This window comes from Macaca mulatta, chromosome 6 (genome assembly GCF_049350105.2).
Source record: "Macaca mulatta isolate MMU2019108-1 chromosome 6, T2T-MMU8v2.0, whole genome shotgun sequence".
Classification (NCBI taxonomy): domain Eukaryota; kingdom Metazoa; phylum Chordata; class Mammalia; order Primates; family Cercopithecidae; genus Macaca; species Macaca mulatta.
Window position 1 is genome coordinate 61,576,072 of NC_133411.1, and position 27,684 is coordinate 61,603,755.

The following is a 27,684-nucleotide window of genomic DNA, read 5'->3' on the forward strand; positions in this document are numbered from 1 at the left end:
AAAGCTCTAAAGTCTCCATCAAAAAATTGTTAACACTAATACATGAATTTGATAAAGTTGTAGAGTACATTTGAGCTAAATACACTGTGGTATCCTGACTGAATCCTAGATATAAAAATAGGCATTGATGAAAACACTGTTCACATTTGAGTAACGTCTGTTGTTAATAGCAAAATACCAATGTCAATTTCTCAGTTTTGAAAATGGTAGCATGGGCCGGGCGCGGTGGCTCAAGCCTGTAATCCCAGCACTTTGGGAGGCCGAGACTGGCGGATCACGAGGTCAGGAGATCGAGACCATCCTGGCTAACACGGTGAAACCCCGTCTCTACTAAAAAATACAAAAAACTAGCCGGGCGAGGCGGCGGGCGCCTGTAGTCCCAGCTACTCGGGAGGCTGAGGCAGGAGAATGGCGTAAACCCGATTGGCGGAGCTTGCAGTGAGTTGAGATCCAGCCACTGCACTCCAGCCTGGGTGACAGAGCGAGACTCCGTCTCCAAAAAAAAAAAAAAAAAGAAAATGGTAGCATGATTATGTAAGATGTTAACATTAGGAGAAACTGAGTGAAAGGCATACAGAAACTCTTTGTACCTTCCTTGCAACTTTAATGTAAATCTAACATAAATTATTGCAAAATTAAAATTTTTTAATCATATGGAAATTTTATATACAATTAATGATCTTATTTTTATCTGTGACATGAAGAAAATGATACATTTTGAATATGTTCTTTTATGGGCCATGAGAACTCAACTCAGTTCACTTTCAAGCACTGACACAAATATTACATTTGAAAGGAGAGTAGTGGGGAACAGTATCAGATAAAAGTTATGTTCTTATAAAAGAAAACTTGAAGATTGTAGAAGAAATGTATTTCCAGTCCCAAATCAATTGACTGGCATTGCTAAGTGGCAAAGAATCATAGAAAGAGTAAAATAAAATGGGCTAAAATGCTTAGTTGCTGGTGCTGTTTCTCCTTTTGCAACGAAATCTCAGTATGCCCAAAGCAGTGAATGCCATGTGGAATCCCATTCCCTTCTCTTCTATAGAAAGAAGAATGTGGAAAAAAGCAGGGGTAGATTCTGCTGGTTCTAGGGCCATAACACGTATTAGTCCCAATAAGAACATCACTTCCTGTCACTGGACAGGCAATGCCACTGAACCATAAGAAAAGCTACTTTGCAAAAGCAAAATTTCAGGTGAACACAACAAGTCAAAATAACCAGGAAGTCAACATTTTCCACAAGCAAGAAGCTGTATATAGACAACTAAAATCCTTCAGGGTATTTGGTTTAGAAAAAAATTCCACCAGCACATATTTATATAACTGTTTTAAATGAAGTCAAAATATTTCTGGAGCTCTTCGCTGGATAAGAAATTGTTTGTATTTATCTGCTATTCCATATCATGTTTTTCATTTAAGAATATCAAAAGAGTTCCATTTGTATGTCTTCATCTATTCATAGAGCAGGGGGAAATGTATTCAGAGAGACTTGAAGCTAAGTGGGCAAATCTTTACAAGCTGGTATATTCCTACTGTTTGAAAAAGATTACCCAAACAATAGACTCCACACAGCCCCACATCTACTTTTTACTTGCTAGACTGCCCCTTTGGAAGTGCCTATGAACTTCATGTGACATTTTAGGGATACAAAATCAACCCTGACCCTCATTGACTGCCAAGAAAGTATGTGGAGAGCCCTATTTTTTTCCTTTGGTCATACTCCACCATGTGAGGCTGAGATTCCCTAGAAAGAAGCTCTGATAACATCATCAATGCCTGTCCCTTTTGATATCCTCTTTTTGAACAGTTGCTTCAGTTTCCTCATCTGTAAAATGAGGATAACAAATAGATCTATCTCAGGCTATCGTGTGGATTAAATAAGAGCATTATCTCAATTTTCATGGTGAGAAAGTATATAAAGTGTTTAATAAGTATTTGTCAAATGCATAGATAAATTAATGAATTCCTCTACCTCTGAAAATTCATAAGTCTCTGCCATGCTCTTCCTAATACCTGGGCCACTCTTCTAAATATTGGAGGGCTGTATAGGTAGCTGGAGTACTAATTCCAGCAATTGGGTAACCAAGCACCTATCCTCAGCCTAAAAAAAAGACTCCAGAATGTTGCCTGGCCTGCAGGTTGTGCCGTAATTTCAACCACTCTCTGCTTCAAATACAACCTTGGTTCCTTTGTCCCCAGTACTACAAAGAACTTTTCCAACTTTTAACCCCAACTGGACTATATCTTTAGAGAAATGTCTAATTAATTTGCTTCCTACGGAAATATCTGGTGCTATTAGATTGCTTAGGTCTCAAGGTGTGTGTGTACAGTCAGCTCCGATTGAAGGGGAATCGCATAGATTCTCCAGATGGTGGGTTGCATGGCTTATTCTTTAATGTGCTAAACCCCAGTTATCAACATTAGCCCCCAAAGCACAGGAAAGAAGAGAACATGGTCATTCGTAGAGTTCTGCTTTTCTCCACTGGGAGAAACACTGGTATTTTGTTATTAACAACAGACTTTACTCAAATGTGAACAGTGTTTTCATTAATGCCCATTTTTATTTCTAGGATTCAGCCAAAGTGAGAGATTTTGACACGTTGCCTTCCTCATCTAGAAAACTGGCATGCTTTTCTCTGTTTACCCTGGGCTTGCCCTGCTCAGCCAGTCGGGCCTCCTGGGCAAACACAACTCAGGGTGAGTCCCTCATCCTCAACCTTCTGAATCTAGCAGAGTCACAAACCATGCCCGCCTCCCTGCCCACACCTCAGTCTTCTCAGACCCTCCCTGTGTTGAACCCTTAGTGCTGCCACTTGCTTGCTCTTGTTCCCTGACCAGATCATATGTCCCTGCCACCCGGTCCTCTCCTCACCCATCTCCTCTTTACCTTCATTTGGTCCCCCGTCTATAAGCAGGCCAGGTTGTAGCCTCCAAAGTTCAGAACTGAGGCCTGGGCATCAGAAGGCTGCTGTTCTAGGAAATCTGAGTTTGATCCAAATATGTGGGGTGAGAGTCAGAGGCAGCTCTGGTTTCATTTTGAAGTTTCATTTTGCCAGCGACAGAAACTATGTCTGACTTACGCAGAAAATACACTTTTTTCAAAGGATATGAGGTAGCTCACAAACTCTTCAAGGACACTGGGCTTAGAAGACAGCTGGGAGCAGAGACCCAAGACCAGTGAGGCTCTCCAGTTCCCATGGAACCCAGGGAGCTGAATGTTGGCAGTATTGCCCCCACTACAACCAAATGGGTTATCTCCTGTTTCTGCTTCTTTGTGCCACTGGCTCCCTGTTCAAAGGCTGGGGTGGTGCATCTGAGGGATCCACCCTAAGGTACACACCTACACTTGAGCTGCAGGGAGGGCTAGTGAAGGGGGTTCTCTGGTCTTTAGAGAGGAAATTTCTCAGACACAAAAGGTAGTTCATATACTAGGTAGCCAAAAATGACAAATGTCAATTGCATTTGTCTCACCATTTTCCATTCTGTTTCTCATTTCTGTTTCCTGAAAACTAAAGCTATCACAATTTCCCATCCACCTCCCACTGCAAAATGGCCTGGAAATCTAGCCTCTGTGCTCCTATTTCCACCACAGCATGTGGTTCCCCAGCTCAGGATTTGTGGCATGACCTCCAATTTCTTCTCCAGAATTTTCCTTGTGCCAGTTTTGAAAGGAAAGGAACATCAGTACTCTCAGTTCATCCTGAAAGATGGGTAGGAAGGTATAAGCTGCCACTCCTTCTCCACTTTGCACATTCCTTACCCTGAAGTTTAACACATGCTACAAACTATGTACACCATCACATTAGCTTCTTCGCTTGTCTAATTCTATGATCACTGCTTTTGGAATATACAGGGTCTAAGTCCAGGTTGCTGGGAAGCCACAGGCTTATTAGAGCTAGGAGAAACCTTTCTGAGTTTGCAAAACAACAAGCCTTTAAAGAAAACATGTGCCCTTAGAGGACACTATCACACAAAGATTCCTTTTAGAGGACATTAGCCCACAAAGGCTCCTTGGATGTCAAAGTTCTTCCAGAGACTGAGAATTCAAAGGTCATCAACTGAGAGAGATATTCCTATCACCCCTCCTTGATGATCACTAGCAAAGGGCTTTGTGTTCATTCCATTCCCTTGCCAACATTTGGTTCCCAAGCTTGTCCTCTTGTATCCGTCTACCCATGTCCTGGAATGCAGCCAGCCCACCGACACTGACAGGATGGATGCGAGCTGCAGCGAGACTGCTTGTCTGCTTGAGAGGATGACAGCAGGACATCAGAACAGCTGTTGGAAGGGGAGAGGAAGTAGGCAGCTGCAAGCAGGGTGGTCAGGAGAAATGCCTCAAAGATGCCCTGAGATGCAACACATCACAAAGCACCACATCTTTAAACAGCCAACCAGGCAGAACAGCCTGTTGGGAAAAGACCAGAAACATAGTTTTCCTTTCTAAATGGAAGTCTGGGTCAGGAAGTGAGTCAAAGAAGCAGAGCAGCCAAAGGAGGTTAGGACTATTGTATGCTGAGAGCAGTTCCAGTGACCAAATCAAAGGTCTTTTTCTGTGTGGGCCTCTGGAAGGTTCTCCAGGTACTCCACAAGCACAGAGTTCTGGATGTTTTTTATTCTAAAGCAAAAGAAGTGGTTTCAGAATCCTTCCAATCCATCCAAACACTTCCTAGCATGTTTACACTCTATATACCACAGATAACATGCAAAGTCTTGATGGTAAGGTCACCACAAGCATTGGAACAGATATATCAGTACCTTGGCATGACCAAGAGCAAGTTCAAAGGGGGAAATCATATCAAGAAGCTCTGGCAAAGAAAGATAACAGCAATGGAGCCCAAATCCTGGCTTTAGATGCTAGCAAGCTCAAGTCTAAGGCAAAACACAGTGGATTCTATCATTCTTGATGTCTACTCAGGGGAGGCTAGACAAACATTTTCTTGCTCCTGAACTATACTTAGGTATGAGGCAGTAAGCAACCTCACTGAGGCAGTTCTGAGTGCACACACACAGACACATATAAAGAGAGAGAAAGAGAGCGGCGTCTTTCTTATACCGCCTCCCTTCCACCCCCACAACCCCCATAGCTTATCTCAAACTTGTCTGGTTTTGGTTTGAGATGGAGTTTCGCTCTTTTTGCTCAGGCTGGAGTGCAATGGTGCAGTCTCGGCTCACTGCAACCTCTGCCTCCTGGATTCAAGTGATTCTCCTGCCTCAGCCTTCCAAGTAGCTGAGATTACAGGCAAGCACGACCATGCCCGGCTGATGTTTGTATTTTTAGTAGAGATGGCATTTTGCCATATTGGCCAGGCTGGTCTCGAACTCCTGACCTCAGGTGATCCGCCCGCCTTGGCATCCCAAAGTGCTGAGATTACAGGAGTGACCCACCACACCCAGTCTCTCAAGCTCTTTTAAAGACTAACTCTGTAAAGTTGAGTCTCTAGGGGTCCAGAGAAATATAATACAAAAATGAAGTTTTCTGGTGATCTAGGTGCTTAACATAGGGATAGCATTTGCAAGCTCCTAAAGTCACTTGTGTTTCAGATTGGGCATATTCACCCTCAAAAACCCCTTTTATTAACTTCTTCAGATCCAACTGAGTCAATTAGTTTGAAACACTTCTTGACAACTAAACAAATGCACTTTTAAATATTTTTAAATGTTCATGTCTTATTATGAACAAATGTTTTACTGCCAACACTTTTTGAAATGTTGAAAGCCTCTCCATTGCATTAAATTCCCCTCAAGAATATCCCTTGACTTATCCTGACTTTTGACAGAAACGATTTTGCCAGAAAATATACATTTAAGGCATCTAACAAATACCATAACCCCCTCAGATTGTTGACTGAAAATCCATTGTTGTGGAGGCCCAGTGTGTGGACCATAAAGGCTGTTTCATGTGAGCAATAAAGAATCCAACTTGTATCAGCAACCTCAGGGAGGACCCCAGGCCCCTGCCTCCAGGCTGGCTAAGGCCTTTTTTCTGGAAGCCCTGCCCCATCTGTTCCTGTCCCATCAAGTTATCAGTTGAAACTTCTAACTTGCCTATGATAAGCCTTGGAAGTCAAGGCCTGGCCTAGAAGATGCTGAGGGCAGGGATGGTTTCCAAATGCCCCCAACACATTTTATTTCAAATGAGCTGCTTATCTGAGGAAGCTATCAAGAAAGTTAAGGGCAAAAATAGCTCAATTCCTAGTAGAGATTTATTGAAAATTATTCAACTGGATGTTACTGCATATTTCAATGTGATTAAAACTAGATGTTCTTTCTGACAATAATTGTCCTGACTATGATTAGGAGAAGGTAAGAAGGGAGCTGAGGGGCGAGCCATGCTCAGAATAATATGTAAAGTAAAAAGAACCAAGAAAGGGAAGGAGCCAGATGATTCTGGATCTGGCCAAAACAGGTCCCTACCCACACAAGATAGACTATAAAGATGGTAGGAGGTGTGGTCATGAAAGGTCAAAATATAGAATGAGGTGGAAGGGAGGTAAAAGAGACAAGTTCTGAAAAATGCAGGTTCTTCACAATCGTAGAAAGAGTTTTAAACAAGTGATGCTGGGCTGCTGGCTTTTCCACTCCCACTGCTTTATTTCTAAATCTACACTGCTTACAACTTTTTTCCTTTCATAATACAAATCAAGTTAAACCATAGATTTCTTTGGAAGTCACTGAGAAAGTTCTAACACTGATATTAAATTCACATATGCCCAAACATACAAATCCTATATGGAGTGATCGAGAAATAATATCTTATTATCCACCTGGAAGGGTCCAAGAGTTTGGTTAGCAAGGTACAGTAGCCCTTTGAGTAGCTGTCAGTGTGAGGGCCTGTGATGAAGACAGAGATGACAGAAGAAAGCTGCCCTGTTTCTCTTCCCTTTCTATGGCGAGGAGGCAATTGTAGCAACCTGCTGTGTAAGGATCTGTGTGGGGAGGTCCACACATGGCAGAGTCAGGCCCTTCACCTTTCTTCCCCAGTCACCAGCAGCCAAGGAGTGATTGCTTTCTCCTTTTAACAGGAAGCAGTACTGGCCCAATTCTGAATTTCTGCAAGAATGCCAACATGTGTTCACACATTTAAAAGCAAAAAGTAGTAGAGGCTGCTCCTATGTAGATATCCTGCTGGCCACCTGTGTCCAGAAGCTGGCTACCTTCTCAGATGCTCATTCAATTCCTTCACCAGTTACCTATCTGGGATCTCCTGTGTCCTCAGTTTGAGATGCTATGGAGTAGATGTTAAGCAGCGTGATCTGCTGGCCCCGCAACCCAGACTGGACTGCAGCCGTACAGGGTGATTATATAGGTTGGCACAAAAGTAATTGCGGTTTTTGCCATTGTAATGGTAATACAATCTTGAGTGCTGGCCCTTCCTAGAGAGACTCTTATCACACAAAGCCTCTGTTAAATTCCTAGACAAAACACCTGGCCTCAGGGTTTTAAGTTCCCTTTGTGGGAGTCCTTATCTTTTTCTTAACTGTAATATTAGAGGGTTGATGATGCTGATACTAGAATTTACATTCCATACAAATACCTAAGTGCTTTGTATAATGAATGCACTAGTCAGGACATGCACATAATAAATTGGAAAATTATTGAGCATCAACTCTATGCACAGTCTTGTGCTGGGCACCTTTTTTTAGCGGGTGTTTATCAAAGTATTCAACAATGGTCAGTTAGGATAAATGTGGTTGCATAATACTGACAAAAGTAGTAGTATTCGATATATATGTCATTATGCCTAGATATAATTATGCCTATTTGTTTCCTTCTGGGTTAATATTCCTTTGAGAAAAGATATTAATACACACAAGAGTGGCACATCTGTTCCCTTGTTCCCTACAGGTGAGGTGAGACTGACAACACCACAAGTCTACCTTTGCATAGTTTTATGCTTATTAACATTTTAATATATAAGTGATGCTATAACTCTGGGTGATGGCCTGGTTCCCCAGGACTGCTGTGGAGGGTGACTTCTTCGATGTAATAAAAGATATTTAAACGAGTCTAGGCACTGTACGGAAAGTTGCCCTAAAACAAGTCACCCAGAGGTCTATTTTATAATCCCTGCACATGGGAAACAGGCTGAGGCCTTGCTGCCAGCAGCCATCTGGGGTGGGGTGGGAGCTGGGGGAAGCACACACCTACTAACAGGAGCAAGATAAAGATAACCCATCCAGAGAGTGATCTATGCTGCTCAAGAATGGGTGATTTGTAACTAAGAGTGTGTGTGTGTGTGTGTGTATGTGTGTGTGTGTGTGTGTGTGTGTGTGTGTGTGTATTAAAACTATATGAGCTGTGAAAGATTTTAGTGAGGCCAGAGTTTCGATTTTGAACGGGATCAGTCTATACCTGCTGGTACAAATCAACCCCAGCTGTAGGAACTGGGCCCACAGCTGTCTCAGACACCTATTGTTGGGGTAGACTCAGGCTGACAGTGATATAAACACCACAGAAAAGGCTTTCGGGGGTAAATAGAAAGGAGGAAAAGACCCTGGCCCCCTCCAGCCAGCAGTTCTCTGAGTTCTGCCTTCAAAGGCAAAGCTGGGTTTCTGGAAGCCACAGGCTTCTCCCACCCCTGACTGCACCGAGAAATGCTCGCCTGCATCCTCAGTCTTGTCCGTCTCGTGGCATCTGCACACACAGCCCCCAGTCAGGCACTCGGCCGTAGCCTTGGAAATCCTGATTCAGCAGGCACTGTGCTTAAGAGTGGCAGGCGGGTCCCTTTGCTCCTCATTGGCGACCTCTTGCCCAGGTCATCACCTGCTTCCAAAGGGATTTAAAATGAGGCATGGGGAAAGGACCATTACAAATTCACACTTCATTCTCTTTATTTGCACCTTCTTTCTTCTTTTCTCTCATCTTTCCCTGCGTTCCCTCCCTCTAGCTTTCCCTCTCTCCTTCCACGCACTGTGTCAGGTAGGTGAAACATCCAGACTACTAGGGGAACACCTGTTTCCTTAGTTGTCTCACGGTCACCCCTAAAGCCATCTCTTCTCAAGGGCAGCTGATTTCTGGGGTCTGTGTGGCACAGCCTCCAGGGAGTGGACCAGCTCCGAACTTGTAAGGAAGAAGGACCCCACCTTCTGCTTCCAGCTTCCTCCAGTATTGAAAAGCAGTGGAATCAGTGAAGATCTGTTTCTGGCCGTGAAAAGAATCCCCTATATCCTAAGAGATCAGCTCAGCAATGAAAGGGTTACTCTCCTTGGTGTGGGGGTTGGGGGTGTAGAAAGTTGCAGGACACTTTTCGCAGCTTGTCTGATGGAGATGCGACCTGGCACCACTGAAAAGCTTTAAGATTAATGGAGAAAAGGCGAAATCTGACAGCTTTTCCACTGGTTTCAGTCCTCCTGGGTGGGCCGATTGGTCTTGAATGTCACTAGCTACTTAATCTTGTGTATCTGAAACAGACTGGCGTGTTTGGGGAGCCCTGTTTGCTCTGTATAGACATCAATTGGAGAGGCAGATAAAAGGAAACTGCATTGAATTTCTCCTTTAAGCCTTTCACCAGGCACTTTCTGACTGCAAAATAATTAGTGACCCTGGCAGACACAACCGTCCTGTGGTAGATGCTCCCGCCACACCCCTGGTGTGACTCTGACTTCCCTGGGCAAGCTGCTCCTGGTCTGTTCAGTGCAGACTCATACCCCTGTATATTCTTCCTGCTCACCAACATTTTTTTTTAACTACATGGGCTTGCTTACCATTGTAAACCATGGGTGTCTGCTTAATCTGATGGCTGAGCGAATGGATCTCCGGAGACACAGATCTATAAGCACAAATGTGGACAGGGAGACAGAAGGACAAAATAAATAAATAGATAGATAGATAGATAGATAGATAGATAGATAGATAGATAGATAGATAGATAGATGGATGTACCCATTTACCTGCATATATGTCTCAAACAAATAGGGTTGAGCTATTTTTTTAATAACTAAAACATCTACCCAGGAATGGAAATTTAAAAATCAAATGATGCTTTCTATATCCTGTTCTGTCAAACTGAACACATAAAAGAAGCCATTCAGGTTAAGTGCAAAGCATTAAAAGAGAAAGAATAAATACAATAGTGTTTGCAGAGGAGGTTACAATAGATTGGCTCCTTATATTCAAAAGATAGGAATGTTTGGTGATTACTGTGTGAAATAACTCTGTCTAGTCTGGTTTGGTCTGGTGTGAGAAGTCTCTGATGCGTTTTACACACACATAGTGGTTTATGAAGAACCTGTCATAAACCTAAACGATAGCACCAATTAGAAATGAGCTTCCATTGATGTATTTCAGATCATTTGCCCTTACCCTTTTCTCACTTTCTGATTCTTTAAACTCATGAACATGGTTGAGTGTATCATCGGGTGATGAATAGCTAGAGATGATTGAGGCCAACAGACTATATATTAATCGTCCTTAGCCTGGCATCTGGGAATCCATAAAACTCTCTGCACTTTCAAACACAAGAGAAAGCCACATTCTCCGATGTCTGAAATTTGCCACATTACAAGCACACACAGGTCTTTGCAGGGCATCTTCCTGCAATGTGCTTTTGGCTATGATGAAAAGTTTCTATGTATACATATGTAACAAACCTGCACATTGTGCACATGTACCCTAGAACTTAAAGTATAATAATAAAATAAATAAAAATAAATAAATAAAAAAGAAAAGTGTCCTTAAGGCAGAACACTTTCCAGTAAACATATACAAAATTCATCATAAACCAGACTAATTCTTCTGTCTACCAAAGGAAGATGGAAGACATAAACTGAGTCTAACACTACAGCAAGGTATCACAGGTCTCTATTATGACTTTGAAATGGCACCAGATATCTGGCTGTTTTTAAATTGCCAGTTTCTCCTCTGTGGTCAAGGATGTCTGCTAAAAAGAAGATACAGGAAGTTACTGATGGCCCTACAATGGAAAATGAAGTGAAAAATTAGTCTTCACTATACCAAAGCAACCTCATTTCAATTATCATTGCAAATATAAGGTTATACTTTATTTTGTGACTTACCTTCTCTTTTAAAGATACAGCCTCACATTGTTGAGACCACCATTGCAAAATTATAACTGAGGCAGTGAAAGATCTGAACTAACTAACTCTACCTTGCTTCTAACCTCCAAGCTGTCCTTGTTCATTTCTGGGTATAGGCCAAACTAACTCTGGGAGAAACTTACTTTATGGTTTAGCTTTGAAACAAAGATGTTAACAGCACCTTCCCAAAACAAGCCCCCTTTCTGCCTGGGGACTAGACTGCCTTTGCAAGACTAACAAATTAGCTAAAAGATTAGAAATTATGATTTAGGAGTCATGCAGCTGGAGGCTACAAGATTCTGAATCTCCCCAAATTGCTCCTGGGGATAACATCACTATTGCAAAACTTAAGATCAGTGCTTGAAATATTTTGCAGACCCTGCACTTAATGGATCAACTGGCACCACAGATTGATAAACTGGCTCATCTGGTCTTGTGACCCTGACCCAGGAACTGACTCAGTGCAAGAGGACAGCTTCAACTCCTTATGAGTTCATCTCAGACCTGACCAATCAGAATTCCCAATTCACTGACCCCCCTACCCACCAAATTATCCTGAAAAACTCTGATCCCCAAGTTCTCAGTAAGACTGATTTGAGTAATAATAAAACTCCAGTCTCCCACACAGCTGGCTCTGTGAATTACTCTTTTTCTATTGCAATTCCCCTGTCTTCATAAATCAGCTCTGTCTAGGCAGCTGGCAAGGTGAACACATTGGGCGGTTACATTATGTCAAAGCCTAAGACAAGAGTTGACTGAAATGATGTTGAGGAGACTGAAGTCAGTCTGCATGGCAGGAGAGAGGAGATGCTTCTCCATACCTCCGAAATGTGACTGGCTGTGTTCTCAGGGGACTGGGAAGTAGTTGGCCAGAGAGCATACTGAGTACAGATTTCATGAACAGGTAGGTACCGGGTACACATTTCATGAAAATCAAGAAGTACAAGAGAAGGAAGGAAATTCATATAAATACAAGGAACTAAAATAAGAGAGACCACTAGACAGAAAGGGTCATTTTTCCTGGGAATTGACTGTAGACATTTTTCAACCTTGTTTGAGATATCTGAAACAATGCCTCTCCTCTTCCAGGTTAAAAAAAATAAAAGAAAAATGTGTGTAGCTATAAACAAAAAACAGGTGAGCACACAGAGAAGGAAATTCAAGTCCCACATCTAAAGTTATTGCTATAGTCTTTGAAACCCAAGTTGTCTCTAAGTCAGTTTTGAATGAAAGGTGTAAGTCACCACAAGGTCACTACATTCATGGAGAACCAAGAGATCCAAACATTAAAAAAAAAAACACTGAAGTCACTCTGGCTATAATCGCTGGCAGATTTCAGGCAGTTTCTCCACAGCCATGTTCTTGCCACTGTCATTTTATCTTTAATGGGCTCTACAAGTGGCAGATACAAATGTAAATTAAACTATGGAATCCCCCAGAACCTTCTCAAGAGAATGAACCCAGGACTCTTTAGACAGGTCGATGAATTTGAGACATAAAGATAAGAGAACTGGGAAGAAATGAATTCAAAATGTGTTCTTGGTGGCGTGCAAGGCTCCTAGTTCCCCACTGTAATCTAGTGGGCATGAAAAGGTTCCTTACTAATTAGCCTACTTTGGTGCTTACAGGTTAGGGTTCTGCGTTACCAAGAGACCCCCATTCAAAGATAAATAACTGAGAAGAGTGTGATATACATTTACTGATCCAACAAATAATTTTTAGCATCTATTGAGTGTCAGATACTGTGTTGCGGATACAGTAATGATCACAACAAACATACCTCTTGCCCTCATGGATCTTAAGGTCTATTGGGAGAGTCAGTTGTTGGACTAGGAACTCTCCATCTGAAGAACATTAAAAAGGGGGTAGTATAGGATGCTGTGGGAGTTTAGGCTGGGGCCAGGGGGCAGTCAGAGAAGGGCTCCCTGGGACAACTGAGTGACAATGCAGGTGATGTTCCAAAGGAACCAGAGATCTGGAGGTAGAGAAGAGTATAGGATACACAAGAAACTGAAAGAAGATGAAAATAGCTAGAACATAGTGAGTGAGTGAAGAGTATTGTGACACAAGGAGGCTGGAAGGGTAGAAGAGGTCATGTTACAAAGGATCTGAAGGGTACTGTTGAAAAGTCTGGTCTCTAAGTGAATGAGAAGTGCTGAAGAATCCACTTTAAAAGGAAAGTGATATGATCAGATTCATATTTCAGAAAGACCCACTGTGACTGCCATGTAAAGAATGTGTTGGATTGCCCTAAGCCAAAAGAACAAAGCTGGAGGCATCATGCTACCTGATTTCAAACTGTACTACAAGGCTACAGTAACCAAAACAGCATGATACTGGTACCAAAACAGAGATATAGACTAATGGAATAGAACAGAGCCCCCGGAAATAACACCGCACATCTACAACCAGCTGATCTTTGACAAACCTGACAAAACAATAAATGGGAAAAGGATTCCCTATTTAATACATGGTGCTGGGAAAACTGGCTAGCCATATGTAGAAAGCTAAAACTGCATCCCTTCCTTACACCTTATACAAAAATTAATTCAAGATGGATTAAAGACTTAAATGTTAGACCTAAAACCATAAAAGCCCTAGAATAAAACCTAGGCACTACCATTCAGGACATACACATGGGCAAGGACTTCATGACTAAAACACCAAAAGCAATAGCAACAAAAGCCAAAATTGACAAATGGGATCTAATTAAACTAAAGAGCTTCTGCACAGCAAAAGAAACTATCATCAGAGTGAACAGGCAACCTACAGAATGGGAGAAAATGTTTGCAATCTACCCATCTGACAAAGGGCTAATATCCAGAATCTACAAAGAACTCAAACAAATTTACAAGAAAAAAACAACCCCATCAAAAAGTGGGCAAAGGATAAGAACAGACACTTCTCAAAAGACGACATCTATGCAGCCAAAAGACACATGAAAAAATGCTCATCATCACTGGTCATCAGAGAATGCAAATCAAAACCACAATGAGATACCAGATACCATCTCATGCCAGTTAGAATGGCGATCATTAAAAAGTCAGGAAACAACAGGTGCTGGAGAGGATGTGGAGAAATAGGAACACTTTTACACTGTTGGTAGGACTGTAAACTAGTTCAACCATTGTGGAAGACAGTGTGGCGATTCCTCAAGGATCTAGAACTAGAAATACCATTTGACCCAGACGTCCCATTACTGGGCATATACCCAAAGGATTATAAATCATGCTGCTATAAAGACACATGCACACATATGTTTATTGCGGCATTACTCACAATAGCAAAGACTTGGAACCAACCCAAAAGTCCATCAGTGATAGACTGGATTAAGAAAATGTGGCACACATACACCACAGAATACTATGCAGCCATGAAAAAGGATGAATTCATGTCCTTTGTAGGGACATGGATGAAGCTGGAAACCATCATTCTCAGCAAACTATCACAAGGACAAAAAAACCAAACACTGCATGTTCTCACTCATAGGTGGGAATTGAACAATGAGAACACTTGGACACAGGGAGGGGAACATCACACACCAGGGCCTGTCATGGGATGGGGGGAAGAAGGAGGGATAGTATTAGGAGATACACCTAATGTAAATGACGAGTTAATGGGTACAGCACACCAGCATGGCACATGTATACATATGTAACAAACCTGCATGTTGTGTACATATACCCTAGAACTTAAAGTATTTTAAAAAAAAAAAAAAAAAAAAAAGAATGTGTTGGGTTGAGTCAGACAGGATTCTGGGAAACAGGAAGGAAGTCTGCAGACATCTGAATGGAGACAATGGTAGATTGGACCAAGGTGGTGATGGTAAGATTGAAAAGAAGCAGAAATATCCTAATATCTGTAGACAGATTAACCGTGAAGATGCCTCAGGTCACAAAGACAGGGCAGAGGCATGCAAGACAGCCATGTGAGGATCACATCCCACCCTGAGAAGGTGGGTCTTGGCACATACATCCCTGACAGGTCTGACCTGAATGAGCAGTGTGAAGTGAGGGTAGTTAGGAAGAAATCCACTGAAGGTAACTGACCAACTTGATGATTTTTAATAGCTATGCTAATAGTTATGTTAGGAGGAATTTCGTTGTAGTAGAAAAGAATTCTGCAAAGGCTTCCTTTAAGAGAGGAGTCTGGGCCGGGTGTGGTGGCTCAAGCCTGTAATCCCAGCACTTTGGGAGGCCAAGGCAGACGGATCACCTGAGGTCAGGAGTTTGAGACCAGCCTGGCCATTGTGGTGAAACACCATCTCTACTAAAAATACAAAAATTAGTCAGGCGTGGTGGCACACACCTGTAATCCTAGCTACTCCGGAGGCTGAGGCAGGAGAATTGCTTGAACCTGGGAGGCAGAGGTTTCAGTGAACCAAGATTGTGCCACTGCACTCCAGCCTGGGCAACAGAGCAAGACTCCATCTCGAAAAAAAAAAAAAAAAAAAAGAGGAATCTGTATATATTTCAAATATGAATTATGAATTTTAGTTTACATGCACATTTAGAAACCTATTACACAGCCCCCTAGAACAGCCGTACATATTGTATTAAAGTCAAAGCCCTATATATGACTATATTATATATAATATAACATATATTCCACGTATATATTTCATTTTATCTCTTAATACTAGTAGCTAGTAGGCTTCTTTCTACTATACTTCTCTACTTCTGGATCTACCAACTGAACTGTAGATTTACCAAGACTTCACTTTTTAGAGTCTGTGTCCTGGCCTTGTTCCTGTAATAATGTAATTCATTTGAAATTATATGAGTGAAACATGAGAGCAAAATGGTAGTTGTTTCTATGAAAGTTAGTTTACGGCCAGGCATGGTGGCTCAAACCTGTAATCCCAGCACTTTGAGAGGCCGAGGCAGGTGGTTCATCCAAGGTCAGGACTTCGAGACTAGCCTGGCCAACATAGTGAAACCCCATTTCCACTAAAAATACAAAAATTAGTCGAGCGTGGTGGTGTGTGCCTGTAGTCCCAGCTACTTGGGAGACTGAAGTCAGAGAATTGCTTGAACACAGGAGGTGGAGGTTACAGTGAGCCAAGATAGCAACACTGCACTCCAGCCTAGGTGACAGAGTGAGCCTCCATCTCCAAAAAACAAAAAACAAAAGAAAAACTTGGAAGGATTCAACAGAGGGGAGTCTCTAAAGAAAAAGTCGCTATCAGATTAGGTATAGACAAGACAACTATAACAGAGAGTCTGGCTGTGGTGGTTCATGCCTGTAATCCCAGCATTTTAGGAGGCCGAGGCAGGAGGATCATTTGAGCCTAAGAGTTTGAGACCAGCCTGGGCAACATAGGAAGACCCCATCTCTGCAAAAATTACAAATATTAACTGGGTATGGTGGTGCATGCCTGTAGTTCCAGCTACTTGGGAGGCTGACGTGGGAGGATCACATGAGCTCAGGAGGCTGAGGCAGTAGTAAGACAAGATTGTAACACTGCAGTCCAGCGTAGGTGACAGAGCAAGACCCTGTCTCCAAAAAAAAAAAAAAAAAAAAAAAAAAAAAAATTAGAGGGGAAAAAACCTAGAAACAGATTCTGTATTCAGATTCTAGAGCAAATGCCTTTAAGTTCTGGTCCACTTCAACAACAACAACAAAAAAAAAAAATTGAAAAAAGTGTAGGTGATGCAATATGGGTGTAGCTGATAATGCAAGTAAAATGGTTTAGGACCCTGATCAGAAAAACTGTATGAAATAAAGATCTTCATTTCAGGTTGTAACCCATGAAAGTTCTATTTGGAATGTCAGAAATAGTAGACTATTCACACCTTCATATGCTTATATGAACCTAATATATTTTAAGTAAAAATAAAATGTTAAAGGTAATACATATATTTTTCTTATGTAATTCTCCTCTTAAACCAATTTTTTCAATTATCTGATAGCCACCATACTAACTATTGGATAAGAAGTATTCTTTGATGGTACCAATGGCCCGGATATATAGAAGCCACACATTCCAAGTACAGGCTGCTAGATTACAAGGACAGTGTGGGAAACCACAGATCATCAGAACTCCAACTCATCCAGAAAAGAGATTATTTTCTCAGCCACACCTGATAAGATTTCACCAGTAACTAGTGAAGAGGAATTGGAAACTCTTGCCAGAACCCTTTGTATATCATTTATAGCCTATTACACAAACATACTGTATGTGTTTATTATATAGTAAACTGCACACAGTTCTTATTTCATAGTGTGTTTAGTCATTCTCATTTAATCCTTTTGTATCTTCCTAAAGTCCATCAAGAACTTCTGCAGCTGTTGGTGGTGGTGGTGGTGGTGGTGGTGTGTACCCAGTGGCCCTGCTTGGACTAGGTTCCCAGGCAAGCTGTCTCCTTACAGATACTGCTTTAGTGGGGCCTATTTTGGCCAGAGTTACACACACATAGAGAGTACAGCACATTGAAAAGAAGTGCCATTTAAAGTCTTGTCTGACTTCTAGAGATACTTACGTTTATACATTTATACTGAGTTCTATGAATGAGCTTCAAGGGATCTAGGAAGCCTTGGAAACTGTTACATATGTATGTTTGCAGGGGGAGGAATGTTTGGCTTTCAGCAGATTTTCAAAAGACCCCTTAATCCCAAGAGAGGTCAAGAATCATTGGTGTAATAAAAAGGAATGAAGTTCTCATACATGCTACCACATGGGTGAACCTTGAAAACATTATGCTAAGTGAAAGAAGCCACAAAAGACCACATACTATATGTCTTTATTCATATGCAAATCCAGAATAAAGAAATCTATAGAGACAGAAAGTAGATTAGTGGTCGCTTAGGGCTAGGTTGGGAGTAGGGGAATAAGAAGAGGTGGGGATGATAGCTAAAAGGTACAGGGTTTTTGATGTGAGAAATATGTCCTAAAATGGACTGCAGTGAGGTCTGTACATATCTATGGATATTCTAAAACCCACAGAATGGTAGACTTTAAGTAGGTAAATTATATGGTATATTAATTATATCTCCATAAAGCTATTTTTTAAAAAAATTAATTGGCATAGACTTATCATTTACCAATCTTGTTCATATTCTTTACTTTATGAGGTATTATGAAATAAGTAAATAAACATCCAAAGTCACTACTAAGTGACTCACTCTTCTGATGCCAATTCCATTTCCCACCATGCTTCGGCTATTGCCTACTGTCAGGATAGGGTGAAAAGAGCATGGACTTGGGAGCCTGAACCACTTAATAACCCCTTGTACAGGCTGCTTAATCTTACTATCTTGTTCTTATTTTCCTGTTCTAAAACAGAATGTTACCCAACTAAGAGTACAACTGTGAGACACTCTATGTAAAGTACCTAGCACTGTGCTTAGCATATGGTAGATACTAACAAACGGTAGCATATGTTTATCATCATGTATTAACACTGATTTGGTTTTAAGTGACAGAAACTCAATCTAGTTAAAGCAAAGAAGGAAATGTATTAATTTATATCACTGGGGAGATATATATATAGTAGATACTAACAAATGGCAGCATATGTTTATCATCATGTATTAGCACTGATTTTGTATTAAGTGACAGAAACTCAATTTAGTTAAAGCAAAGAAGGAAATGTATTAATTTATATCACTGGGAAGGCCATCTAGCTTCAGAAGAAGCAATAGCCAGAGTCTCAAGTGACCTCTCAAGACCCTCCTGGCTTTGTCCTCAGGTGGAAACACATGGAGACAAAGTTGTCAAACTCCAGGCTCACATTCCACCAGCTTAGTGGCTCAAGTGGAAGAACAAACCTCTTTCTAGATAATGCCAAAAGTCCTGGAAGATTCTTGCTGGCCTGGCTAAGATGCTGTGTCCATCTCTGAGCCAATCTCCATGGCCAGGGGAAGGAATTACAATTAATCAAGCCTGAATCATGTTCCATATCTGTGGAAGGATGATGTATTAGTCCATTTTCACACTGCTAATACATACCTAAGACTGGGTAATTTATAAAGAAAAAGAGGTTTAACGAACTCATTTTGAGGCTGGGGAGGCCTCAAAATCATGGCAGAAGGCAAAAGGCACATCTTACATGGCAGCAAGAAAGAGAGAATGAGAGCCAAGTGAAAGGGGAAACTCCTTATAAAACTGTCAGATCTCATGAGACTTATTCACTATCAGGAGAACAGCATGGGGGAAATTGCCCCCATGATTCAATTATCTCTCACTGGGTCCCTCCCATAACACATGGAAATTATGAGAGCTACAATTCAAGATGAAATTTGGGTGGGGACACAGCCAAACCATATCAGAGGATAGATTACTCCCTCCATGCACCCCAACCCCAAACCAATACATGTGCTACATATCTACAGACAATTATTCTCTCCAGGGTGCGATAATCTTTTTAGGCTGAATGGTGAAGCAAAGAAAACTGACAATTCAATTCTGCATTAATGGTCACCCACTCTGGGGGAAGCACCTTCCATGTTGTGTGTGTGTATATGCACATGAACCCTCGAATACATGGTGAGCCTGTCAGATGCCAAGATGAATGAGAATCTCATATATTAATTGTTTACACATTTTATAACAACAGTAATTCCTTCCTGGTGGCTTCAACTAGATGCTGAAGTGTGGAGGAGACAATCTTTGTAAGAAATTTGGATAAAATTGTATGTTATGGGTAATTTTGCTTATTAAATATTTTCTCAGTTGTGAGTTTAGAAAATAGAACAACGTAATACAAATGAATATTTCGGGAAGCCCCTGCAATATTAGGCAGTGACTGAGTAGTGGGTTTACATTTACAAACAGCCAGATCCTGCAGAATGAAGGCTGGTCTAGCTGAGGTCAGCTCTCCTAGGGAGCTGACACGGGTGTAAATCAGATGTATGCCATTGCTCATTCTTCAGGCCATTTTTTTTTTTTTTTGGACATTTGGATTTAATTTGTGGGTGCCTCTTCCTTTTCCAAAAGCAGTGTTTAAAACATAGAGGAAATTTAAGGTTCCAGGATGCACAGCTGGGTTGTGGCCTCCCCTGGGCCATTTCTCGTCTTTATGTATTTTCGTGGGTGATTCTCATCATGTTCAAGACATGTTACATGTATGTGTCTCCCTCACATCAGAAACAGTTCAGACCCAGTTGTTTAGCATCACTAATGAGAAGTTTCTCTGTAGATTTCCCATGGTCAAAAAACTAAATAGAAAAACTATAGTGTAGTGGTTAAGAGTGCAGGTTTTGAATTCCAATCTAGCTTTGAATCCTTATGTTTTTTTATCACCAGATCATATTAAATCACTTATTATGTTTATTTTTTATATCTGTTTTCCTTAGTTAGAATATGAGCTCCAGGAGGGCAGGCATCACTGTTTTGTTCGCTGATATAGGTCACACACCTAAAACAGTGTCAGGTACTTTGAAGGCACTCAATAAATATCTGTTGAATGTGTGAATCGTGTAATTAACCATGTTAATATATTATTTAACACGGTTTCTGTTCTCACCCTTAAGGTTTCATCCTGAGTGTGCTGAATTATGAGATTGACAGGGAGCAATGTTTAATATCAGCATCTGAATGTCCTCTTTTCTTTCCATCTTCTCCCTACTCCATCTGCCCAGAGAAGGGTTTCATCTTTCTGTATGAACTGTACACCCGTACTTGGGTCAGCATGCATTCTTTCCTACATTAAGTTTAATGTATAAACTCTATGTGGTAAGTTCTCTACCTTAGCTCTTGATATAAAAAAACTAGATTTTGGAATCCCAGAGGAAATTCTCTCCCACCAAAGCCTGCCTAGTAATAACAAGTCAAAAGCACTTTGACTTTTAGATTACTACGTCTCTTGTGAACTTAAAAACTATTTTGAAACTCAGAGCTGAGCAATGACTTCTTTTTCTTAGACTATAACTCTTCTCTCCCTGAAACAGGACAGACAAAAAGCTGTCAGTGCTGCCCAGGAAATAGTGACTTCTCAGCATCTCAGCATAGTTCCCTGCTACATCCACTTCCATAAATGATCAACGTCCCTTTTGTTGGGCTCTTCTCTGCCTTGTAACGCCTATATGTGATTACCAAACTGGGGGTTCTTTTCTCATCTTTAAGATGCCATTATGAGTCTTTGCTTGATTCACAATAACTGATTCCCTTTTCCAGCTGTAGAAGGGCAGTGTTCAACTAGAGGCTCATAAGCGACTCCTCTCACGGGAAATGCCACTGTCTTCATGCTCAGATCCCACTATCTAAATCCTGTTTCCTACCTGGTCTCACGTTAGCTGATATTCATCAACAAACGCTTGCCTGGGAAGGACAGTTTACTCTTACGTCATTTGAAACTAATGCAGGTCCCCAAAAGTGTATATGGAGGAGGCATATTGAGTTAAAAGTACAAGTAGAGTTTCTGAAACCACCAATTTCCTTTCCAGTAGTGATAAAAGATCTTAAACATAGTGAGACAAATTTAAAGGAAATTTATCAGAGAGCAAGAGAGAAAATTATTTCTCCCCAAAGAAAGCATCTATGTGCAAGCAAAGCCACTAGCTGACAGTCCAGGGCTGTGGCCCCTGGAGTCAGGGATGGAGGGAGTGGTAGCCTCTCTCTCAGCCCTCCTTGTGCCTCCCCATACCCAGAGTGTGGAGAGCTGGGAAGACAGGTATGTCAGAACCCTGGCCATGGCATCCACCAGACAGAGGAGGCAGTCCTAAATAGACTGTGACTTTAGAAGACTGGGAGAAATCCCTTAGTTCTCAGGGCTTAAATCCCCTCAAAAGATTCTTAAATTCCAAAAAAAAAAAAAAAAAAAAAAGGATTTCAATTTGGCAGTGTGTACTGTGCAGAGTCCAGGGAAAAAGACAGCTCACCGGAAGACTTGACTGTCTGACCCTATGGAAAAATGGATGCATCAGAGATCTATGGACTATTTGCCATTGAAAGTATTCAACTGACTCCCTTCAGTCTGAATATTTGCCCACTTGGCAATCTCCTGATGAGAGTTGGCTTCCTCATCTTTATTTTTTGGCTGTATGTAACAGACTTAACCAAAACTGGCTTAAAAACTAAAGAGTATCATTTTCTCAAAGGAGGAGCAGTCTGAGGTACCGTGGGTCTAGGGTTGGTAAATTTAGGGGCTCGACAACATCAGCAAGGATGAGATTCTTGTCATAATTCTACACTGCAATACTTAGGGTGTTGGCTTTGGTCCTCTAGCTTGTCTCCTTATGGTCAAAAAACAGTGACAACGACCTTCACCATAGCAACCTCGCACAACAAAATGTGAAGTCCATAGTGAGAATGATATTTCTTTGTCAACAAGAAAACTTTCCCAGGCCTCCCCCCATCCCTTTTCAAAAATCTTACCTTTGTGCCTTACGAGTCATAATTGTTCCCAAATATTTTTCTAAGTCAATTGTCAGCAAGGAGAATGCAGTCACCATGATCAACTTGGAGTAGTCAAGAATAATTGCCTTTTGGTCCTGAGGATGGGCCCAGCTTTCCTAAAACACAAAGTCACATGAATGTATCAGAATTCTACTAATTACAAAAATTGCTGTTACACACACAATGCAACCAAAAATATCTACTGCACCATGAACGTTTCCTGCAAGGAAAGACACAGAGAGAGTTCAACTGTCTGGTCATTATGGCTATTTGTCTCCTTATTTAAAAAATAGTATCCAAGGTCAGGCATGGTGGCTTATGCCCGTAATCCCAGCACTTTGGGAGGCTGAGGCGGGTGGATCACCTGAGGTCAGGAGTTCGAGACCAGCTTGGGCAACATGGTGAAACCAACCCCTCTCTACTAAAAATACAAAAATTAGCCAGTGGTGGCAGCCACCTGTAATCCCAGCTATTCAGGAGGCTGAATCAGGAGAATCACTTGAACCCAGGAGGTGGAGGTTGCAGTGAGCTGAGAGTGCACCATTGCACTCCAGTCTGGGCAATGGAGTGAGACTCTGTCTCAAAAAAAAAAAAAAAAAAAAAAAAAAACTCTTTACTTAAACATTTGTCTTCCTCTTCAGAAATAACAACAAAAAAAGCTCCAAGAATGAAGAGGTGACCTATTAAACTTCAAAGTGATGATGACTTATGCCCACTTTCTTAAGGTATGGACAGACAGATGCCTGGCAATCCCAAGGGCTGTGTGGGGTGACCAGGAGTAATGGAAAAAAATCTTATCTAGTTAAAGATTTGGCAAATATCCACTGAGGGATCTTGATGTGCCAGGCATTGTGCCAAGCAGGATACCAAGGAGATAGGGCATAGTCTCTGCTCCTAGGAATCCACAGTCAGCCTCATGACTTTGCCTGGGGATACTCTTTGTTACGAGACCTAGATCCAACCAGTCTGGGAGTCCAAGACTGTCCAGATGGTTTGGGCTTCTGGCTGCCCAATCAGTATGGCTAGCTTGCCACCAGCACAGAGACAGAAGGTAGTCTCTTAGCTGTCCTCCTTAGCTGACCAGGGCCTGGAGGGTATATACATCTCGTTTCAATCCCCGGATCTGTGGTTCTTCTTGTCAGCAGACAAGGCCAGCAGTGTCTGCCTGGTTCTACACTATGAGTTGGGTTCAAGCCTCTGCTCTCCAGAAAAGCACTGAAACTATTTCTTAGGAATAATATCTATATAAGAAAACCCTCAAGGAAGGCAAGAAACCAAGCTTGGTAATGGGCTGAAGGGAAGAACGCAGAGTTCTCGGAGGGAATGAGCAATGCTGTATATAAGAAAGCATAGGATAAGGAGTTGAACATGCAATAAAAGGTAGTGCACCAATTTTCCTTGTAAAGCAATGGTGACGTATAAAGAATGAATTCCACAATCTCAACACCTCAAACCCTATAAGAAGCAATGTGCAGACACCATGACCCCTTATTTAGTAGACATTATGGGGCTCTGTGGGTATATCAGATTAAGCAGATGGGGTAGAATTTTGTTATTGTCACTATGGTTAAAAGTAATTTGGGGTGTCCATTCCAAGATGGCCAAATAGGAACAGCTCTGGTCTGCAGCTCCCAGCATGATTGATGCAGAAGACAGGTGATTTCTGCATTTCCAACTGAAGTACCTGGTTCATCTCACTGGGACTGATTGGAAAGTGGGTACAGCCCAGGGAGGGCAAGTCGAAGCACAACAGGGTGTCACCTCACCCGGGAAGCACCAAGTGTTCAGGAGATTTCCCTTTCCTAGCCAAGGGAAGCTGTGACAGACTGTACCTAGAAAAACAGGACACTCCTGCTCAAATACTGAGCTTTTCCGACAGTCTTAGCAAATGGCACACCAGGAAATTATATCCCCTGCCTGGCTCTGCAGGTCGCATGCCCACAAATCCTTGCTCACTGCTAGCTCAGCAGTCTAAAATCAACCTGCCAGGCAGTGGCCCAGCAGGGGGAGGGGCATCTGCCCTTGCTGAGGCTTCAGTAGGTAAACAAAGTAGCCAGGAAGCTCAAGCTGGGCAGAGCACACCACAGCACCACAAGGCTTGCTGCCTCAATAGACTCCACCTCTGGGGCGGGGCATAGTTGAACAAAAGGCAGCAGAAACTTCTGCAGACTTAAACATCCCTGTCTGACAGCTCTGAAGAGAGCAGTGGTTCTCCCAGCACAGTGTTGGAGCTCTCAGAACAGGCAGACTGCTCCCTCAAGTGGGTCACTGACCTCCAAGCAGCCAAACTGGGAGACACCTCCCAGTAGGGGCCAACTGACACCTCATAGAGCCAGGTGCCCCTCTGGGATAAAGCTTCCAGAGGAAGGATCAGGCAGCAACATTTGCTGTTCCGTAGCCTCTGCTGGTGATACCCAGGTAAACAGGGTCTAGAGGTCACCTCCTTGAAGCTCCAACAGAACTGAAGCTGAGGGACCTGTCTGAAGGGAAACTAACAAACAGAAAGGAATACCAGCAACATCAACAAAAAGAACGTCCACACCAAAACCCCATCTGTCAGTCACCAATATCAAAGACCAATGTAGATAAAACCACAAAGATGGAGAGAAACCAGAACAGAAAAGCTGAAAATTCTAAAAACCTCTGCTCCTGCAGAGGATGGCAGCTCCTTGCTAGCAATGGAACAAATCTGGATGGAGAATAACTTTGATGAGTTGACAGAAATATGCTTCAGAAGGTCGATAATAACAAACTTCCCCGAGCCAAAAGAGGATGTTTGAACCCATCACAGGGAAGTTAAAAAACCTTGAAAAAGACTAGATGAATGACTAACTAGAATGAACAGTGAAGAGAAGACCTTAAATGACTGGATGGAGCTGAAAACCATGGCATGAGAACTATGTGACACACGTACAAGCTTCAATAGCCAATTTGATCAAGTGGAAGAAAGGGTATCAGTGATTGAAAATCAAATTAATGAAATGAAGCAAGAAGGGAAGTTTAGAGAAAAAAGAGTAAAAAGAAATAAAACCTCCAAGAAATATGGGACTATGTGAAAAGGCCAAATCTACGTTTGATTGGTGTATCTGAAAGTGACAGGGAGAATGGAACAAAGTTGGAAAACACTCCAGGATATTATCCAGGAGAACTTCCCCAACCTAGCAAGACAGGCCAACATTCAAATTCAGGAAATACAGAGAACACCACAGAGATACTCCTCAAGAACAGCAAACCCAAGACACATAATTGTCAGATTCACCAAGGTTGAAATGAAGGAAAAAATGTTAAGGGCAGCTGGAGAGAAAGGTTGGGTTACCCACAAAGGGAAGCCCATCAAACTAACAGTGGTTCTCTTGGCAGAAACTCTACAAGCACAAAGACAGTGGAGGCCAATATTCAACATTCTTAAAGAAAGAATTTTCAACCCAGAATTTCATATCCAGCCAAACTAAGCTTCATCAGTGAAGGAGAAATAAAATCCTTTACAGACAAGCAAATGTTGAGAGATTTTGTCACCCCCAGGCCTAGCTTACAAGTGCTCCTGAAGGAAGCACTAAACATGGAAAGGAACAACTAGTATCAGCCACTGCAAAAACATACCAAATTGTAAAGACCATTATGCTAGGAAGAAACTGCATCAATTAAGGGGCAAAATAACCATCTAACATCATAATGACAGGATCAATTTCACACATAACAATATTAGCCTTAAACGTAAATGGGCTAAATGTCACAATTAAAAGACACAGACTGGCAAAGTGGATAAAGAATCAAGACCCATCAGTGTGCTGTATTCAGGAGACCCATCTCACATGCAGAGACACACATAGGCTCAAAATAAAGGGATGCAGGAAGATCTACCAAACAAATGGAAAGCAAAAATAATGCAGCGGTTGCAACCCTAGTCTGTGATAAAGCAGACTTTAAACCAACAAAGATCAAAAGAGACAAAGAAGGCCACTAAACAATGTTAAAGGGATCAATTCAACAAGAAGAGCTAACTATCTTAAATATATATACACACAATACAGGAGCACCCAGATACACAAAGCAAGTCCTTTGAGACCTACAAAGAGACTTAGACTCCCACACAATAATAATAGGAGACTTTAACAACCCACCACCAATATTAGACAGATCAACAAGACAGAAGGTTAACAAGGATATCCAGGGCATGAACTTAGCTCTACACAAGTGGACATAATAGACATCTACAGAACTCTCCATCCCAAATCAACAGAATATCCATTCTTCTCAGCACCACATTGCACTTATTCCAAAATTGACCACATTGTTGGAAGTAAAGCACTCCTCAGCAAATGTAAAAGAACATAAATCACAACAAACTGTCTCTCAGACCACTGTACAATCAAATTAGGACTCAAGATTAAGAAACTCACTCAAAACCACTCAACTACATGGAAACTGAACAACCTGCTCTTGAATGACTACTGGGTAAATAACAAAATGAGCACAGAAATAAAGATGTTCTTTGAAACCAATGAGAACAAAGACACAATGTAACAGGATCTCTGGGACACATTTAAAGCAGTGTGTAGAGGGAAATTTATAGCACTAAATGTCCACAAGAGGAAGAAGAAAAGATCTAAAATTGACACCCTAACATCACAATTAAACAAACTAGAGAAGCAGGAGCAAACAAATTCAAAAACTAGCAGAAGGCAAGAAATAACTAAGACCAGAGCAGGACTGAAGGAGATAGAGACAAAAAAGCCTTTCAAAAAAATCATTGAATCCAGGAGCTGATTTTTTGAAGAGATTAATAAAATTTATAGACTGCTAACAAGAATAATAAAGAAGAAAAGAGGAGAATCAAATAGACACAATAAAGAATGCTAAAGGAGATATCACCACCTATCCTACAGAAATACAAACTACCACCAGAGAATACTATGAACACCTCTATGCAAATAAAAGAGAAAATCTAGAAGCAATGGATGAATTCCTAGGCACATACACCCTCCCAAGACTAAACCAGGAAGAAGTTATAACAGGCTCTGAAATTTAGGCAATAAATAATAGACCACCAACCAAAAAAAGTCCAGGACCAGACGGATTCACAGCCGAATTCTCCCAGAGGTACAGGGAGGAGCTGGTATCACTCCTTCTGAAACTATTCCAATCAATAGAAAAAGTGGGAATCCTCCTTAACTCATTTTATGAGGCCAACATCATCCTGATACCAAAGCCTGACAGAGACACAATAAAAAAAAAAAAAAGAGAATTTTAGACCAATATCCCTGATGAACATTGATGCAAAAATCCTCAACAAAATACTGACAAGAC

General features: G+C 41.6%; 1 long non-coding RNA gene across 1 annotated transcript in view; it reads right to left on the reverse strand.

The window, feature by feature from the left end:
- Nucleotides 1-583: 583 nt before the first annotated feature.
- Nucleotides 584-27,684, reverse strand: part of LOC144341414 (uncharacterized) — a 47,370-nt gene continuing 20,269 nt past the window's right edge. Inside the window, exons 3-6 of the long non-coding RNA XR_013418333.1 lie at nt 9,708-9,772; nt 8,606-8,766; nt 2,876-2,985; nt 584-1,828 (exon numbers count right to left, since the gene is read on the reverse strand). This is a non-coding gene — a long non-coding RNA (uncharacterized LOC144341414). The remainder of the gene's footprint in view (nt 1,829-2,875; nt 2,986-8,605; nt 8,767-9,707; nt 9,773-27,684) is intronic.